Source organism: Delphinapterus leucas, chromosome 3, assembly GCF_059928025.1.
Source record: "Delphinapterus leucas isolate spDelLeu-1000000601 "Yukka" chromosome 3, BTC_Dleu_Yukka2, whole genome shotgun sequence".
Classification (NCBI taxonomy): Eukaryota; Metazoa; Chordata; class Mammalia; order Artiodactyla; family Monodontidae; genus Delphinapterus; species Delphinapterus leucas.
The window spans coordinates 114,074,606-114,091,678 of NC_143131.1; the positions used below are offsets into that span (position 1 = coordinate 114,074,606).

General features: G+C 45.5%; 2 protein-coding genes across 14 annotated transcripts in view; both read right to left on the reverse strand.

Moving 5' to 3' along the window:
• The window catches only part of MACROH2A1 (macroH2A.1 histone), an 80,219-nt gene extending 74,156 nt beyond the window's left edge, over positions 1-6,063 (reverse strand). For 4 of the 13 annotated variants that reach the window (XM_089908464.1, XM_089908465.1, XM_089908466.1 and 1 more), the window contains exon 1: positions 5,879-6,061. The gene's annotated coding sequence lies outside the window, so the exon portion shown is untranslated. Of the gene's footprint in view, positions 1-5,434; positions 5,454-5,878 lie in introns of those variants that run through there. The other 9 variants (XM_022588850.2, XM_022588849.2, XM_089908467.1 and 6 more) reach the window with 6 other exon arrangements.
• A 3,725-nt stretch (positions 6,064-9,788) lies between these two features.
• Positions 9,789-17,073, reverse strand: part of DCANP1 (dendritic cell associated nuclear protein 1) — a 35,956-nt gene continuing 28,671 nt past the window's right edge. Inside the window, 1 exon segment of the mRNA XM_089908572.1 lies at positions 9,789-15,822. The gene's annotated coding sequence lies outside the window, so the exon portion shown is untranslated.

Sequence of the window (17,073 nt, forward strand, 5' to 3'; positions counted from 1 at the left end):
GTCTAGCCTTTTCTGAGAGACGGACAGTCCTACGTCATGGAGGAAGTGCCTTCTTCTGCATTCACCTTCTCTTCAGGGCACTGAGCTTGCCCACAGGAGAAACAGCAATAGTACCTTATCGAACTAACAAAGCTGTGTCCTTCCTTCCTGGACTCGTCCACCAGGGGGGCTCCCTGTTCAGCACACCAGAAGCCCTCAGCCCTGTAGAGGGCCCCGCAGGCTTTGAAGACAGTGACAGGTCTTCAGGCAACCCTGGCGTTCGTTACTGAACATTAGCTTGGCGGTCTTTTTGACTGTTATCAGGCCAGGAAATGAAAATTCTGTGGTTGGTCCTGAAGGGATCTCTGTGGTCTTTATCTCTGCAACTCCTCCAACAATCAATCATTCACAATAGACATGAACCGTGTTTGCAGAAACCCAAAGTTCACACAGAGACACACTGGAGCCAGGCTCGAGTGAGAAGCAGGTCTTTGATGACAAGCCCCCCAGCGATTGAGATGAGACCGCGACAACGTGATCTGTCCTCAAAGCACAGGACAAATGAGAAGCCTGGCTGTGAGGATTCCATGAATAAAATGGACACGAAAACAAGGAGGAGGGGCAACAGAGTTCAGGAGGGGAAACGGCCACCCTACCACACCGTTCTATTCCTCACCAACAGGGCACCCTTACTGGTTCCTAAGTGCACTGCAAACCACCTTCATTCCCACTTCCACCCTTCGGCACATGCCACTCGCTCAGTCTGGAACACTCTCTCCAGCCCTCAGTCTGGGGCAATCCTACCTAGTGGTCCCAACATGCCCTCTGGCGATGGAGATCCATTCCTGCAGTGGCTGTGCCGTGCGGCCCCCAGTCCCAGTCTAGTGTGGAGCAGCCCCACGCCCAGACTCTAGCTTTACACGCAAGGTCCTGCTGACCTCCAGCTCATCTCTTCCCGTTTCCAGCAATGAGGGCTCCACCAGGCTGAATCGCTCTCTGTTTCCTCAGTAGACACTCCTGCGGTGGCCCCTGAGCCCAGCGAAAAATCCCTTATAATGCACCTCAGCCACCACGGAAGTATGTTCAACTGCTTTTCTCAGTCTTATATAAAGTGCTTTGCAAGTGCAGTTTCCAGCCCCTCCCTCCAACATGATTGCCACTCCGGATCCAACTTATATAAACATTCTAAAGCCAACTATCCCACTCTTAGCACTTGTTACACTGTATCACCACTGCCTATTTCCTTGTCTGTCTTGACCGCATGCACCAGGCTGCTCTGCTCACCACTGTATCTCTAAGAACCTACCACCCAGCCACGTTCCTGAGAGGCCCTCAAATGCTGGCTGGGTTGGGACTGATTAGTTACAGTGGATGGGGTTCTCCTGACAAAAATGAGGGCAGCATTTCCAAAGGCCACAGGACTCAGAGATGTGGCAAGTGAGACACCAGTCCGGGACCTTCTTTGGGACCCTTCGTGTGGGAGCCCAGACCCTCAAAATTCAGGGAGCTTGTGGAGCTACCTTGGGGATTCCCAGGAAGGGAACACGATGGCTGAGGCTGGAGCCTGCAGAGGCCTTCTGACTCCCTGACCATCCTATGGCTCCAGAAATCTCTCTTCTTGCCATAAGATGGGCACCGTAACACAGACCAGAGGAAAGTACTGACCTTCCTCATATCTGTAAGACACTGACCTCTGTAAAAGATGCAGCATAGAAAACTTAAATAATCAGGACACTCACAAAACCATTGGAATGGTCAATGGTGAAGTCTTTTATTATCTAAGCAATGCATGTGTGCATATTGATCTTGAGCAAAATATTGATCAGAACGGCTGGGGGGCTGCGAGTCAGACAGCCCTATCTCCAGCACCCGAGGATGGAGCCATCTGAGCTATCAGTGCTCGCTGTTACAGAGCGAGGACTGCCCCATCCATTCCCTGCAGCTGGATAAATGCCCACGTGTCCACATGCATTTGTCACCTTCCCATCAACTCCAGTCACAAAGGCAAACCTGAGACACTTAATTCTGAAGCGCAGGACACTAATCCTGTTCACTGCATTCTCTTCCGTATACTCCTATCGTACCAAATGATTAACGGTGTTGTCGCTGTCATGTCCCCAGAGGCATGTGGATATACTACACAACTATCACTCACAGAGCAGGGGTTCACAAGCTGCACTCTGATTGGCTCAGAACAGAGACTTGGTCTGGTACTCCGGCCAATCAGGAAAAACATCTCTCTCCATTCATAAAACACTGCACCATAAAATGAGGTGGATGATTAAAGAACTTACAGTCCACCCTCAGTGAACCAAGGGACTGCAAACAAGGAGAGAAGGACAAATTGAGACAGTAAGTAAACCCTAAACCACACATTTTGTCCCAGCAGATACTACTCTCCTCACGTGTTAGGTTTTTAATGACGGGAAAAAAAACAAAAGCTGAGCACAAGTGTTACTCACTACAAGCAGGTACAGTTAGCAGGACGCTAGTCTGGGATTAAAAAATTTCACCTCTGCAAACACACTCCCTGATGTGCTTCCTGAGTGACACTAAAGGAACCAGCACTATTCTTCAACAACAGTAAGGCACTGTCTGCCTGCTTCATAAGGACATTTTCCTTCAAACCTCCTCTCCCTTTTAAAGGTTGTGCGAAACTCAGAGAGAATCACTCCAATGGAAGGCCATCAGAGGAAAATGTGAGCTTCAGTAGGGCAAGACCCTGGTGAGGCTTGGCATCTAGAAGCTATTCAATATTTGCTGAACTGATGAAGCATTCCCAATAAAGGACATCTGACCACATCTTCCTCCTACTCAGAGCCTTCAAAGGCTTGTGACTGCTCTTAGGAAGAAGTTTAAATCCTTCCGTGTGTTTCTGATCAGGATCCTCTGTGATTTGGTCTGTTGGGCCCTCTGGCTTCACCTGACTCCCCTCTAGAATCCAGCCACCCTGAGCACTCTGGCAGTTCCCCCATATGACCTTTGTTCTCAGACTCTGCACATGTGGGGCAGGTCTCAAACGCTTGTCCCCACCTGCCCTCCTTTGCCCAGCCGGCTCTTACTTGGCCTTTCCGTGCCTGGTAAGGGCTTGCTCCTGAATAGGCTACTGTCTGGGAGCTGCTATGGGATCTACTGTGGCCTCCCGTACTGACCCTGCAATGGCTGCTTGCCTGCCTTCTCCTCCTCATATCAGCTTCCCAAGGATAAGAATTGGGCATTTCTTTTTTTTTTTCTTCTTTACTAGATTACCAGTTTATTATAAAAGGATATAACTTGGAACAGCCTGATGGAAGAGATACATAGGGCAAGGTCTGGGGAAGGGCATGGAGCATCCATGCCCTCTCCAAGTGTGCCACTCTCTCCAAACCTCCACTTGTTCACCAACCTGGATGTTCTCTGAACCCTGTCCTTTGGAGGTTTTATGGAGGCTTCATTACATAGGAGGCACGACTGACCAAATTACTGGCCACTGGTGACTGATTCAACCTCCAGCCCCCTCCCCTCCTGGGAGGTGGGGGGACATGGCAATACTGGACATTTCTTGATCAGGTTCTGTCCCTAGTGCCTGACCCTCAAGAAAATGATTCTCAAGAAATATTTACTGAAAGCTGCAAGACACTGATCTGGAAGGCCTGATCCAAGTTAACAAGCTATACAACTCTTTGGAATGAAGAGCTGACGCACTTGGGCTCACTCATAAGAGCTGGGGTGGGGCCCAATGTATTTCTAAACCTACAGAACTTGGGAAGGACCCATAAGACAGGTGTGGGCCCCACTGAGCCCTGCCCCTTCCCAGTCCATGTGCCAAGAATGGGGCTCTGAAAAAGCTGACATAAACCCAAAGGCACACTCAAATGAGAGCTAGAGGCTGCTGAAATTCTGATAAACACCACATATAGATTCTTGTTGGGTTTTGTCAGGTTGGGTTTTCAGTTTATGCTTCTGTTTATTTAAATAAAGCTCCTTTAAATGGCTTGGGGCAGCATTAACTCTGAAGCTATTAAAGGCAGGTCTGAGAATACATGTATGTAGTCCAAGTCTCTCTTGGAAGGAAGGGATGAGGGATCTTCCAGAGATCTGCTGTCTGGAGGACCAGAAGAAATGGCAGATTGAGACGTACCCCTCCCTGACCCTGGCCCATTTGTTATAGACCAAGCCAGTGACTTATAGTTGTGTAAAGTGTAGAGTGTCATGTGTGACGTTCCAGACAACTCTTAAAGTTTAATAAAATGTGAGCCATCCCTTCCTCATTCTAAAGGCCCTCCCTGCCTCAAACAATTTTCACATACTTTAACCCCTTCCCTCCTACTAAACGCCTTTATCTAGGGATCAGCATTAACAATGGTAAGAGATTAAAACAATAACAAAGTGGAACGATTTCCCACTCTCCTCCTAAAACTAGAGTAAAGAAAAATTTAAAGTCTTGAGGATTTAAAAAAAGAAAGAAAGAAAAACAGGTTGAAAAACACATTTATCCTCATCGGGTAGCCTCTTGTACAAGACTGAGATGCTACTGCCCAGCTTTGGTTAGTTGTGTACAATGGGTATTAATTCCAGTTGCAGGTATAAGGTGTCCATTTCAGAGCTAATAAGTCCTCTGAAAGCAGACTAGTAACCAAAACGTGGCCATGGATTCCATCTAATTCACAACTAGAGTCTCCCACTCAAACCTAAAACTGTTCAAAATTCCCCGAGTCCCTAGAGCAGGAAGCCTTGTAACAAAGCACTTTCCCCCCTCTTTAATGATAAAACCTCAAACCACAAGGGTAGAAGAAAGAGAGAAGCTAGCAGAAGTGCCCCTCTAACTGTCTATTCTTATATGCTGTTTATTGGATCATTAAAGTCTTACAAGGACTTCGTGGTAATTTTAATTATTGAATTTAAGGCTTGTCTCAGCTGTTTGTATCAATACATAAGTCTCTTACTTTCAAACTCAGGAATATTTTTCCCTAACATCTTGTCTAAAAGAACCTTCCAAGCAATCTACTGACAAGATCCTTGAGTGATCTGTGGTCTCTGCAGGAGTGGAGGTGGGGCGCGCCATTCGGCACACCTGTTGTCAGGTGGCATGGCCAACAGCATCCTGCACACTCACCTCCTCACTCCACCCCACCCCCAGCGAGTCTCTTCCCTCCCGGCCTTCTCCACCCGAGGAACCTACAGCCTTCCAGCCTTCCGGAGTTACCTTTAAAAAAAAAACTCCCAACCACAAAGCAAACAAAAGGCCGGTCAGAAGACGAGCGAAAGCTAGGGGGGTTCCCGTGGCCCCTCTCCAGGCAGTCCCTGAACAAACCCCTCCCCGCCCCTGCCTGGTTGTAGTCCCGCAAGTATCCCCCAACCCCCCACCCCACCCTCCCAGCAGATACCAGCCAGACGCCTACACCACGGCCACCTGGGGCTCGGGCCCCACTTATTGTGCCGGCGCCGGCAACTCGCCGGCGGACGGGCGCCTCACCAAGTACAACTCCGCGCACAACAGCTCCCGGGCGTCCAGGCCCAGGCCGTCCGGCCAGCTCCCCGCCGCCTCCCGCGGCCTCGAGTCCAGCCCGCCCGCCCCGGGAAGGGTTGCCGGGGGACGGGTCAGGGCTATCTCCTGCCCACAAAAGCGCCCAGGCGCAGGCAGGAGGACGCGGTTCTAAGAGAAGTTGGCTTCCGGGTTTGCTTTTTGAACAAAACCAGAGGGACTCCCGCGCGGCCGGGGCAGGGCCTGGGAGGGCGCCGTGCGTGCGCGAGGCCCCGTCGTGGGCCGCGCTGAGGCCGGCGACCCGAGCGCGGCCGTGCGCCGCCCGGTACACGCCAGGCCCGGAGGCTCCCAGGCACCCTCGGCCGGAAGAGCGAGGCGGCCGGACCCGGGCGGCGGGGACGGGGCGCGCGGCGAGGGGGCCCGTGCGGCACTTACGGGGCGGCTTGGCGGCGGCGGCAGCAGCAAGGTGTCTGGCCTGTGCCCTCTCGGCCGCTCGCGCCTTTTCTTCTCCGCGCTCCTGCCTGGCCCGCCCGCCTCCTCGCTTCCCGCCCGCGCGTCCCGCGCTCGCCCCCTCCGCCCGGCTCCGCTGCTGAGTGAACTGGAACCACTAGCCGCGGCCCCGGGATTCCCACAATGCACAGCGCGCCGCTCGTCACATCCCATCCCGTCCCCGCGCGTCCGGCCACCCCTCCCGCTCCACCCGGGCGCCCCGGCCTTGACCCCAAGCCCGCGGCTGCGCGCGCGCGCGGGACCCTCCGCGCTGTATCGCCTGGACGTCGGTGGGTCAGTCCCCTGGCCGCATCGCGGCCCTGGCTCTGGCCCTCAGCCCTTGGTCAGCTCGCCAGGACACCGAACGCTGGGTCCCGCCCGAGCCGGGGACTCGCCCTGAGCTAAGTCCTGGGAAAGGGTCGGGACCCCGGCAGAGGCACTTCTCCAGCCCGCGTCCCAGCCTGTGCGTCTCGAGTGACACTTACTGAGCGCCTACTGAGGGGGGGCTTTTGCTGCCCATCCCTAGAAGCCTTCCCATTAACGCAGGGAGGGAGGCACGACTGCTGTTACCAGCAAGCACTTTTCCCTCCCCAACCAATGCAAACCTCCCGCGCACTTCAGAACCTCCCGCTGTCTTTAGACACAAGCCCCCATCAAACCTGGTCTTCCCCACGACCATCTACTGCACACCCCTGGGCTTCTTCATAGTGACCCCTAGAAGTCTGGATCTGCTTTGTTGCATGGAAGGCGTTTACTTCGATTCAGCAAATGTTCACTCTTGGACCCAAGTTGAGATTTACTAATATAAACAGTGATTCTTTATCATCACACACATTTTTTTTTTTAACTGCAGACAAGCAGAAAGAGGGGCCGATGCAAAACTTATCTTGTATTCCTAAATTGGTTTTTGGCCTGAAGGCGTTAGTGACCCATCCCAAGGACTTAAATAGGGACCTTTCCTCTCCTTCTCTCCTCTCTCTCCACCAAAGTGTGGAGGGGGAAGCCACCTCAGCACCCAGCTGTGGACCAACTTTAGATAACAATACATACCCTCCGCAGAGTTGTTCTGTGGCTGCTGGAGTTGGTGACCGGAGATTATGAGTCACTGAAGACCCCTCCCTTCCCTCGGGCTGCCCCTGTAGCAGCTGGTGGTAACCTCCTCCCCTCACCATGATGCTTTAAAAGTTTGCAAAGCAGTGTCCAATACATGCCATTCACACATCCATTAATTCAATTAACTACTGTGGTCATACTTTGTGCCATGCACCAATTTGGGTGATGAAGATGAAGCAGTGAACAGAACAGGCAAAAATCCCTGACCTCCTGAAGTTTGCCGTGTAGTAGGGAAAGAAAGGTTATAGGCAAAAGAGATGATGTGCCAGATGGTGTAAATGCTATAGAGGAAAATAAAGCTGTAATAGGGAAGAAATTTTGTATCCTACTACAAGTTAATCACTAAAAGGGTGTTTCCTATAAGCTTAAATTATATATAATGGCCCATCTCTGCGAACCCTGCCTCCCAGGTAATGAGCATGAAGCTAAAATACCTTTGGTTAGCTCACAGGAACCATCCTTACCAGGCCCACCTGTGAATGACTGCAGGGAGGAAGAAATTAACACATCCCCTCCAGAGGCTGACCAGAACTAGCAAATGTTTGACTTTACTCCCTCCCCTTTTAGTATAAAAGAAGCCTGAATTCTGACTCAGGCAAGATGGTTCTTTGGGGCACAAGTCCACTATCTTCTTGGCTTGCTGGCTTTCTGAATAAAGTCATTATTCCTTGGCCCAACAACTCGTCTCTTGATTTATTGGCCTGTCCTGCGGCAAGGAGTACGAGCTTGGGCTCAGTAACAAAGCAAGGAAGGGGGATAGGAGGTATGAGTTGGGGTGCAGTTTCAAACTTTAGAGAAGGCCTCCCTGAGAAGGTGACATTTAAGCAAAGATGTGAATGAATTGAGGGAGCAAGCCAAGTGGATATCTGGGGGAAGAGTATTCCAAGCAGCAGGAGGGCAAATGCAAAGACCCTGAGGCAGAAGAGTCTCTGAAATCATCAAGGTATAGTGAGTGTGTTCTTAGCATTAAAAAAGATAACGTGTGACATGATAGAGGTGTTAACTAGTGCTAAGGTGGTAGTCATATGGCAATATATAAATATATCAAATCAACAGGTTGTACACCTTAAACTCACACAATGTTATATGTCAATAATATCTCAATTTTTAAGAAAAGAGTGAGTGTGAGGCTGAAGTGGAATGAGTGAAGGGGAAAATTACAGGAGGTGAAACTGGAGAAAGGATATTTCTTTGGGTCCAAAAACAAAAGCATTAAGGATGTGTGAGGACTCCCCCAGGGAAGCTGCAGAGAAGTGTCTGGAAAGGGACAGAGATCACCCCCCACCCCAGTTGCTCTGTCCTTCCCCGCTCTTTAGGGAGGTCCCTCAGTTCTGCAGGGGCCAGCCACCAGGTGAGGCTTCTGTAGGCCACAGCAAGTCGGGAGGATGCCAGACTTCAATAATTCACTCAACAAATACTTGCTGAGCACCTGCTGTGGACCAGGCTCCTTCCAGGAGAAAACCCCTCTAGGTGCGTTGCCACACTGCCCAGGCTCTGGTCCGAAACATAAGCAGTACTCCTAGAAACTTAACAAGAGAGAGCAGCTGGGCTGTAGGGAAGGCCAGGCATGTGTGGAGAGGAGGGGATGCCTGCAGCCTGCTGGTGTCTGGCTGTTTATAGACCTGAGGCTTCCTCTTCCCCAGGTCCTTAGTGATGGCTAAGACCAGACACAGAGCATGATTGTCTAAGAGATCCCAATCTGCAACCCTAGGGCGCCAAGAAGTAATTCACTCACCTCCACCCCAGCTTTGGTTTCTGACTAAATTGATTTCCCTGGTGACATGGAAGTGGGTCATGCCTACAAGGCTGTTTTTTCTTTCCATCTTATTGCACACTCACTATGTGTCAAATCACATGTATCCCATCATTTTCATTTCACATCAGCCCTAGCAGGCACACTATTTCTGGGACATTTCTGTCCCCAGTTTACAGATGAAGACACTATAGATTTGGAAAGCTAAGAAATATGCTGGAGATCACAGAGCAGGTAGGCTGGCGCTGGGGTTCAAATCCAAGTTCATCTGGGACCTGAGTTCTCATGGCTCAGTCCTGAAGAGAGCCCTTCTAGGGGCTTGGTTTCCTCTGCGCCCAGCATCTATCCTCCGCATCCTCCCCGGCCATTCAGAATGGGTCTTTTTGTCCCCACTGAGTCATGCACTGTTGTCCTTGGGTTAGAGTCTATACCCCTCCAAGAGGTGGTCTTAGTGCCATCCCCCCTCACACTCCCCGCCCCCCCGCCACAGTGTGCCATGCTCATAGAACTCACTAGGAATATTGTCCCTGGGAGCAGTTCAAGATGCCCTCTCTCCAAAAGGCTCCACCACCCTTTCTCTTCCCCTCTAACTTGTGTGCTCTGTTCTTCTACCTCGGTGACATGCACTCTCCCCTAATCTGGCTCAGAGGGTTCCACCAGCTTTTTTTTTCTCCAATTGCAAAATAAATGCATGCTTACTATGTAAAACTTGGAAAATAAAAATGCTCAAAAAAAAAAATCACCCTAAGTATACCACTGGGAGAGAACCCCTGCTCCCCTTTCAGCCCTTGTATCCATATCTACCTAATATTAAATGTATTTGGGTTCCTATTGCATTTAGGGCTTGTCACCTGCTTTTTAAACTTAATGGTCCTTTATGAACATTTAACCAGGTATTCTACAACAGCAGTTCTCAAACTATTTGAATTCAAAACGCCTTTATCTTAAATTATTGAGGACTGCAAAGAGCTCTTGTTTATGTGGGTTATATCTGTCAGTATTTGTTCTATTAGAAATTAAAACAGAAAGATCTTAAATATCAATTTATTCATTTTTAAAATGTTAACATGTAAACAAGTTACATGTTAATATACATAATGTATTTGTATAAAAAATAACTATATTCTCCAAACAAACAAAATTTAGTGAGAAGAGTGTCATTGCCTTGCAACTTTGCACATTTCTTTAATGTCTGGTTTAACAGAAGATAGCTAGATTCTCATGTCTCCTGTATTTGGTCGTTGCTATCTATTGTTTTAAGTATAAAAAAATCCAGCCTACATAAAAAAAAAACAACCAGATATGTGTTTGGGAAAAGATAGAAGATTTTAATATCCTTTTCAGATAACTTTGGATGTTCTTCTTTGATACCATACCAAAACCCAAAAAGTAGTAGTTTCTTAAAGGTTAATATCAATGTAGAATCTGAAACCAATGGATAAATTTTTGAATTTGGTAACATAAAAATCCGTTAATCTACTTTTTTATTATTTTGAATGGATTTATTAATCTATCTTATTTGGGGGGGAATGAGCAGAATTCTTAAATTTTATTTTACATTTAAAAAGTCTGCATTAGGACAGAAATAAAGACGCAGATGTAGAGAATGGACTTGAGGACACGGGGAGGGTGAAGGGTAAGCTGGGACGAAGTGAGAGGGTAGCATTGACATATATACACCACCAAATGTAAAATAGATAGCTAGTGGGAAGCAGCTGCATCACACAGGGAGATCAGCTGGGTGCTTTGTGACCACCTAGAGGGGTGGGATAGGGAGGGGATATGGGGATCTATGTATATAGCTGATTCTCTTTGTTATACAGCAGAAACTAACAAACATTGTAAAGCAATTATGCTACAATAAAGATGTTAAAAAAGTAAATTAAAAGTCTGCATTAAAAAAAAAAACCACCATAAATCAAGTCCAAGTAGAAATGATAAGCTAGGGAAACATGATTTGTAACTCACACCACAGGCAAAGGGCTGATTTCCTTAATAGTCTATCTTATTTTTTTATCCATTATTTTGATGGATCTTTTAGCCATGCATGATTTGGTATAATCACTCATTGGTCATTTGGAAAACAGTGGTTCACTGAGTTATACAGATCTCCCAGTCTTCCAAATGCGAACTCCTTTCATGGTACAATCAGAAGATCACATTCCTTAATTCCTGATATCAACAGAAGGTTTTTAAGTACTGAGAAGATTTCAAGCTCATGGTGGCAGATACAAATTTCCCAATATTGTAATTTTTCCTTGTAAGTTAAAATTTACCATTGGCAACATAATGTCACAACTACCTTTCTTGAAGTGACAAGTTCATTTTATTCATTTTCAAGAAAATGTCCACCATATACACAGGGCTGCATTATGACTTTCCTGGGCCTTAGGCATCTTTACCTTCTTGGGCTCCCTTCCTCCATTTAAAAACAGAAACAAAAACAAACAAAAAACCCCGGCACTGGTGTGAAGACAAATATATTAACATGATATATTACAACTATGCCTCATGGAGGATTCAGCCTTGCACACACCCAAGTCTGAACAACCACAGTTTGTCTGTCAGTCAGGCCCACCTTCTCCATTAGGAACAGAGCCCAGGCCCACATGACTTTATGGGCCCATGAAAATGTTTCAACTTCTTTAAAATCAGAAGAAGAAAAGGAAGGTTACTTCTTTTAGATCGAATAAAATATTTTAAAATATAACATTAATATATTTGTCTTTATACTAACATAGTCATAAAATATAATTGTTATATCTTTTTATAGAGGAAGGGGCCCAAAAAAGCCAAAGTGCCTGGAGCCCATGAAAATATTAATGTAGCCCTGCTGTCCGTCATGGTCGTTTCAAATAAAAATGGTGTTTCATGAAAAAAGCAGCTACTTTAGTCCACAACTCAGTCACACAAATGCTTTTTCTCAAGGCAACCATCCTAGTTTGTTATATAGCAGAAGTACTTCACACATACTTCCCAGGCGGTCACAGAGAACATATTAAAATGTAAAATGTGTCTTGAGGGGTCAAGATCAATAAAATCCGTTAATCAATAAGAACAATAAAATTAGTGATTTTTACTGCTTCATCAAGGACATTCTTAAGTGAAGCTGTTGGGATGTTTTTTCTGCGAGTGCTTGGCAATAAATGATAAAATGATGATTAGTAAAGTCTGGCGTCATTGCTGATATGTGCTAAGTCACCAGCAGTTGTACCCACGATTGTTTTTGCACCATTGGTGCAAAGACCAAGACAGTGAAAAAGCTAAATAATGTCTGAGCATTATCATGAAAAGTCTGGGGTCTCAGTGACCTTCAGGGATCTGCAGGCCCCATTTTGGGAACCACTGTCCCAAACATCCTGGGCTGTACCATTGTTTAGTTAACCAATTATTATTATTATTATTAACCAATTATTATTAGTTAACCAATTATTATTATTATTATTAACCAATTATTATTAGTTAACCAATTATTATTATTGTTTAGTTAACCAATTATTATTGTTTAGTTAACCATTATTATTATTATTATTAACCAATTATTATTAGTTAACCAATTATTATTATTGTTTAGTTAACCAATTATTATTATTTAGTTAACCAATTATTATTATTATTAACCAATTATTATTATTATTAACCAATTATTATTAGTTAACCAATTATTATTATTGTTTAGTTAACCAATTATTATTGTTTAGTTAACCAATTATTATTGGTTATTGTTGTTGTTACTGTTTTTCTTTCAGGCAATTTCCCACCCTACTAGAAAGACCTGATGAATGTCCTTAGAGATGCATCTTTGTGCACATCTGACTGTTGAGGATAAGCTCTTAGAAGCGGAACTGCTGGATCAAAGAGCCATAGTTTACAAGCTTTAACACAGGTAGCCAAATGGCCCTCCAAAGATCTTGGGACAGGGCAGGCAATGGGTGGGATCGAGCATTCGTGCATTTCCCCAGCACCTCCTGGCCCCACCCTGACTGTTCTCCAAGACCTTTGATGATCTGAGAGTCAAATGGTGGGGTGTCACCATTTCCCTGGTTTAGCTTGACCTTATTTGTGGAAGGGCAGGGAGTGGGTCTCTAGTTAGTTCCTAAGCTTTTCATCAACACACTCAAGCAAAGAGAAGTGAATGTGAGTGCTCGAGGGAGTAGAGGAATCCCAGGAAAGAAAAAAACCTCCCCCCACCATCCTCTGCCCCCCACAAGCAAACAGATGTGTTCTTTTCCATGGAACAGATGCACCACCGTCTCCTCTCTTCCACTGGAGCCTTTCTTCCTTACTTCATTACTGCAGAGGTAAGTTCTCTCTCTTTGATCTGTAATTGGCGGTAACATCTGACTCCTTCCCTTTTTTTCAATAATCCCCACCCCCTCCTGTCTTTGTTAAGCAGTTAATGCCCTTCTCTAAGAGAAGTACAGATGAAAATTTACCCTTAATTGGGAACAACAAAGGGACCAAGGAAAACCATCAGGGCTACATTACCTTTTTCCTGGCCTAGAGGCATCTCTAGATTTAAATATTCCCCCCCCCCCCCCGAGGTTAGAGCTGGATTGAAAATATGGTTTAAAGGATTAGGCTACCTGTAGAGCAGTGGTGCTCAAAGGGACCATTTCAGGGTCCCTGATACTCTTTACTGGGGTCTGTGGGTTGAGACTACATTCATAATTAATAGTAGGGCCTTATTTGCCTTTCTCACTGTATTGACATTTGCACTGATATTACAAAAGCACTGGTGGGTAAAACTGTGTCTTAGCATAAATCAAGGCAGTGGCCCCAAACTTAGCAGTTACGGAATTCTTCAACAAACACACAGTTTCACTTAAGAATTAAAAGTGTCTTTAATGGCCAGATTTAAAAAATTTTTGAAAGCCTGTGTCTGCCACCATGAGCTTGACAGTTGACAGCGTCCCAAAACTTAAAAACTTTTCTGATGATATTGGTGACGGTATTAACTAATATAATTTTTTGATGTTATATAATAAAAATCTGTCGACATTTAGAAAGATCTTAAATATCTTAGTAATATATAAGATAGTATAACTTAGTGAACTTATATTGTCCAAATGCATGATGTTACAACATCATGCACTGGTTAAAAAGAAATTCATTCAAAGTGAAAGAAAAACCAATGGATTTAATGTCACAGAGTATGAAAAGTCCAGTGATATGTTTTAATATTCTACATAACTACTAACCGTTAGGAAACTACCACTTAATGAGTTTGGGTGTAGAATCAGAGAACAATATTCACAATTATCTGAAAAGGTTATTATAATACTTCTCTCTTGACTACATTAAAAAACATGAAAAACAAAACAAAACTTTTCCATGGAAAAAGAAAACCACCATAAGAAAGTCAAAAGACAAATGACAAACTGGAAGAAAATATTGGCAAAATATAACACAGGTAAAAGTTATTGTCCTTCTCTTAATCTGCTTAGGTTGCCATAACAAAATACCATAGACTGGGTGGCTTAGATAATAGAATTTCCTCACAGTTCTGGAGGCTGGAAAGTCCAAGATCAAGGTTCTGGTACAGTTCAGTTTCTGGTAAAAGCTCTCTTCCAGAGCACATGGCCACTTGTCTTCGCATGACCTTTCCTCTGTACACGTGTACAGGGAGAGAGAGAAAGAAATAGAAGAGATTATTCTCTGGTGTCTCCTCTTATAAGGACACTAATCCTTTTGGATTAGAGCCCCATCCCTATGACTTCATATAACCTTAATTACCTCCTAAAGGCCCTATTTCCAAATACAGTCACATTGGGGTTACAGCCTCAATATGAATTCTGGGAGGGCACAATTCAGTCCACAGCAGTCATATAACTATATCTCTTCTGAAAATTGGGGGGGAGATTTAAAATTCTATTGAAAAAATGCTCAGGGACTTCCCTGGTGGCGCAATGGTTAAGAACCCACCTGCCAATGCGGGGACACAGGTTCCATCCCTGGTCTGGGAAGATCCCACATGCCACGGAGCAACTAAGCCCATGCGCCACAACTACTGAGCCCGTGTGCCTAGCGCCCATGATCCACAACGAGAAGCCACCTCAATGAGAAGGCAGAGCACCACAGCGAAGAGTAGCCCCGGCTCGCCGCAACTAGAGAAAGCCCACGCGCAGCAATGAAGACCCAACGCAGACAAAAAGAAAAAAAAAAAGAAAAAAATGCTCAAATGATACAAACAGTTAACAAAAGAGATTAAAAAATGGTGCTTAAAATATGAAAAGATGGTCAACTTCACTCATAAGAAAAATGTAAATAAAAATACACCTAGGGGCTTCCCTGGTGGCGCAGTGGTTGAGAGTCTGCCTGCCGATGCAGGGGACACGGGTTCGTGCCCCGGTCTGGGAAGATCCCACATGCCACAGAGCAGCTAGGCCCGTGAGCCATGGCCGCTGAGCCTGCGCGTCCGGAGCCCGTGCTACGCAATGGGAGAGGCCACAACAGTGAGAGAGGCCCGCGTACCGTAAAAAAAAAAAAATATATATATATATACACCTAGATATCATTTCTCACTTATCAGACTGGCAAAAGTTCAAAAGCTTGAAACTACACCCTGTTGGCACAGCTGTAGGAAACAGGCTCTCATATATTGCTGGTAGGAATACAAACTATTACAGACTTATGGAGGGGAATTTCACAGTATTTAATAAAATTATCTTTGTATGTACCCTTAACCAAGCAATTCTGCTTTTAGAATTTACCCTGAAAATGCACCCCAATAATACGAAAATACATGCCCTCAAGATTATTCATTGCTTCACTATTTGTAATTGCAAAATATTGACAAATACTTAAATATCCAAGCATATAAGATTGGTTGAATAGGGCTTCCCTGGTGGCGCAGTGGTTGAGAGTCCGCCTGCCGATGCAGGGGACGCAGGTTCGTGCCCCGGTCCGCGACGATCCCATGTGCCGCGGAGGGGCTGGGCCCGTGAGCCATGGCCGCTGAGCCTGCATGTCCGGAGCCTGTGCTCCGCAACGGGAGAGGCCACAACGGTGAGAGGCCCACGTACTGCATAAAAAAAAAAAAAAAAAGATTGGTTGAATAAACTCTGATACTATACTACACACTGTAAAAAGAAAGGATGAAGATCTCTATGAACTGATAATGGAGTGATTTACAGGAGATATTGTTAAATGAAAAAAGCAAAGTGCAAATGAGCATATATAGTGTGTTACATTTTGTATAAGAAAGAAGGCAAAATAAGAAAACATACATATATCTCTACAAATAGAAACACAGAAAGGATAAACCAGAAAACAATGAACATAGTAACCTAGAAGGGGTAAGGGGCAGACAGCAAGTGAGACAGTAACACTTCTCTGAGTATATTTTGCACACTTTGGCTTTTGGAAGTATGTTAGAGTTCCACATACTCAAAAACTAAAATTGCATCTGTAAGAATGAACAGGGAGAACATTTCTAAAACTGAAATCAAACTAAAACCAGTGAACCCAATTCATTTCAAATGAACACCATAACCCTACTGAATGCGGGGGCGGACAAAGAAGCAGTTGACTTTACTTATGAATACAGTATTTGATACTTTGTCTGTGGTGAGGAAGGGAGGCAGGGAAGAGTTACAAACAAATCCTGAACCGTTTTTATTGTTTGCTTTTTTTTTGCAATGCTATAGGAAAATCAATTCTAAAACAATTTTTTGGGGGGGCAGGGGGCTGCGTTGCTGCTCGCGGGCTTTCTCTAGTTGTGGCGAGCAGGGGCTACTCTTCGTTGCAGTGCGCGGTCATGTCATGGCGGTGGCTTCTCTTGTTGCGGAGCACAGGCTCTAGGCGTGCGGGCTTCAGTAGTTGTGGCTCGCGGGCTCTAGAGCATAGGCTCAGTAGTTGTGGTGCACAGGCTTAGTTGCTCTGCGGCATGTGGGATCTTCCTGGACCAGGGCTTGAACCCGTGTCCCCTGCATTGTCAGGTGGATTCTTAACCACTGCACCACCAGGGAAGTCCTCTAAGATAGTTTTGGATCTATTATACGTTTTAGAAAAAAGAGTAAATGTGTTGATATTATTGGAAGCCAGGGTTCTCACCATGGGGAAAAGGGATGTAGAAATATGGAATGGAGGAAGGCAAGGAAGAGCCCTATGGGGATGAATTGGGACTGGAGGTACTGGTGTGAACTCATTTCTAAAATAGGTATATATAAATATATATGTGTATATACCTGTATATGTTCACACACATATATATTTGTGTGTGTGTATATATGTGTGTGTGTGTGTTTATTATACACGCATATATTTCCTAGCT